The sequence below is a fragment of the Hetaerina americana genome, unplaced genomic scaffold (genome assembly GCF_022747635.1).
Source record: "Hetaerina americana unplaced genomic scaffold, ioHetAmer1.1.p SCAF_3, whole genome shotgun sequence".
In the NCBI taxonomy this organism is placed as follows: Eukaryota; Metazoa; Arthropoda; class Insecta; order Odonata; family Calopterygidae; genus Hetaerina; species Hetaerina americana.
The window spans coordinates 90,611,048-90,613,867 of record NW_027286874.1 but is presented as its reverse complement, the minus strand read 5'-3'; the positions used below and the strand labels follow the sequence as shown (position 1 = coordinate 90,613,867).

The following is a 2,820-nucleotide window of genomic DNA, read 5'->3' as shown; positions in this document are numbered from 1 at the left end:
GAATGAGCCCAATAATCCTTTTGCAGATAACTCTTTTTACAACACTAATGACGACCAGGGAAGAATACGTAATTAAGTATGCAAATCAACAACCCAAATATTTAGCAATATAAAAAAAAGAATTCGATTAAAGATAGGTACACTTTTAGCGCGAGCAACTATATTAAGGAAAGAATTTTGTCTTTCCACCGTAATGCAAGGGACAAAAAACTGCAGCATGAAAATTATTACAGAATGGGGTGCTATGAAAAGTTTTACACTTCTCCACGGAGCGTCGGTCGCACTAATGTAAAGCAAAGATGTTATTAATACCCACTATTTTGAATATTTCAAGTGTCATTCAATTAATAGATTATGTTGAATGAGGCATAAAGACATTGATTGGGCCGCAAGACAGATTCACTCATTTCACATTTAAAATTCATTAATGCGTTAATCAAGACGGCATACATTTTTTTATCATGATTCTGCGAGGAAAACACCATTGGGAAAATGAAACGGAAGTATACTTTATGCATGAATGCATTTATTAAAATAAAATGAAATCAGATACAATATTCAAGATGTGATCATTTAAACGAGTTCCATATGCGACCCCCAGTTCGAAGTCGGTTGTCGGTCGTTGGAGTCGCGTTTCTCTCTCAGGGCGGCGATCCCTTTTGGCCTTGGTAAGGAGGCGGGGTCGGATAATTCCAATTATCCCCTCCTCCCCTCGCGATACGCCGGTGTGGCTCCTGATCCCCTTGTTCCGTAGTAATTTCAGGAAACCAGTCTAATACCTCCTCAGCCGGACCTCCACCGAGTGGTTTCGCCTCTACGCTCATCATTCCGATCAGCAGAACGAACGCCAAGCAGCACACCACAATTTTGTTGTCCATTCTGTAAATTCATCGATTGTGGATATAGCAAGACCATATATTCAGATGCACCATGATTCCTTGGTCCAAAATTTTGAGTTGATATGAGGAGTTGTTTAAATATCAATTTAATGGAATATAATTTTTAATTATCATGCAAGTGTCAGCAACATTGTCAACAGCTTTTATTTCATTAAATTCGAAAAGATAATTGCATATTGTTATTATGTTAATAATTACCTAAATATGGTGAGTGAGCAAGATGTAATATTTGACAGAAGAGAAACAAAAACTCTTCATATGATATGGACTTTAATAAGATATGATTTAATTTCCAAAGTATTTCAATTAAATGTACAGGAACGCTTGTCGTATTAAGTACATTTTTGTTTCATTAAGGCTATTTAATCGAATCAACAAATGTCCATAAATGAATTAAAAGTTTACGAAATACTCACTTTTCTTTCGACCGATCTCAGCACAAGGAGATGTTTCCTGGTTAGCCACTCTTGAATGCAATGCTCTCTGATGTCTTGTCCGACCAAAATGTTATTATATATGGAAATGTGTCCCGTGTCAACACCAAAGGGTGTCATAATACCTCTGAATTATCATATAAAAAGATATTAATTTTTTAATGTTTCCTAGTATTGGCGCTATTCGATGAAATTAATTTTATTACGCTTCCTAGTAAGGCCGCGATTCGATGAAATATGACACGGAAATTGTTCCCTGACCTCTGTACAAGGATTTCTTCGAATCAGTATTTTCATGACGTATTGCTTACCGTTTTCTCATCGGGCCGTTTATGTTCAAACCCAGAGAAAGATTTCTTTCTCCTAAAATATTTTTAACTTAGATTTCCCTGACCTCTGTACATCAATTTCTCCGAATCAGTATCTTCATGATGCAATGCTTACCGTTTTCTCATCGAACCGTTTATCTTCAAACCCAAAGAAAGATTTATTTCTCCTAAGATATAGAGAGTTTTATTATCTCTTTTGTTTTAACTCCAGAATTTTTACTGATTTGTTAATTATTTAGGGTGTCGATTCAGTTACATAGAACCACATAGCTACCCGCCAGCTTAACATTGTTGATAACTAATGTCGGTCACCATAAATTATTTAAGAGTATTTCACTTACGATGGTTATTAAATATTACTAAATAAACAAAACAAATCATGAGAAAAGGAGGAAGATACACTCCGCATGATAGCATACATTATTTACAATAATAAATAAGATGAAGTAATTTCTGCTAAAAAAATAACTGAATTTTTATCAGCGTGCCATAAATTGTCGAGTGTGAATGGGGCATTGATTATAATGTTAAGATTCAGAATAATTACACGTATTTTACACTTTCCGCAATATATTAATCTAATTCTCTCTCCACTAATTTTATTTGATTCTACAACTTCTCATGCTGGAGCAATCCCGAGCCTAAAATACTGCTTCCATATCATGGAGTTCGCGTTTGATAAGTCAATAAATTGGCTGAACAATCAAATTCCTGAGAAATTTTGCAAAACTTAGGGCATATTTCCTTACCTTGAGTTATTTTCATGAATTATGACACCTTTGAAATTTTAAAAAGAAACCGAAATGAGCTTATACCAAAGGCATGTATATATTTTTCCACTACGAGTAAGATCTTTTAGATTTTTTCCGATGACGTATGTTATTGGATGAACAAAATATTGTCCTAATTATTCCCTATCTCAAAAAGTAGAAGGGAGATTTTCCAGAATTAATTTTGCAATGAAACGTTAGATATTCTCCATGTCGACAAGAGACACTACAAGTGACATTAAAAAGAACCTTTTCCTTTGTTATTTGCAATCATCTGATAGGTTTGAATAGATACTCACTTGCGACTTCGAGGAGGTACGTTCACTACTTTATCGGCAGATTAGTCTGCCATTATTAATAAATAGGGTAATAAAGTAATGCCTGAGAA

General features: G+C 34.6%; 1 long non-coding RNA gene across 1 annotated transcript; it reads right to left on the bottom strand.

Annotated features, from left to right (window-relative positions):
- Positions 1–506: 506 nt before the first annotated feature.
- LOC139690307 (uncharacterized) lies at positions 507–1,399 on the bottom strand. The gene is made up of 2 exons (XR_011701465.1): positions 1,316–1,399; positions 507–879 (listed from the first exon to the last, which is right to left on the bottom strand). It is a non-coding gene; the product is annotated as an uncharacterized lncRNA (long non-coding RNA).
- Positions 1,400–2,820: the final 1,421 nt, after the last annotated feature.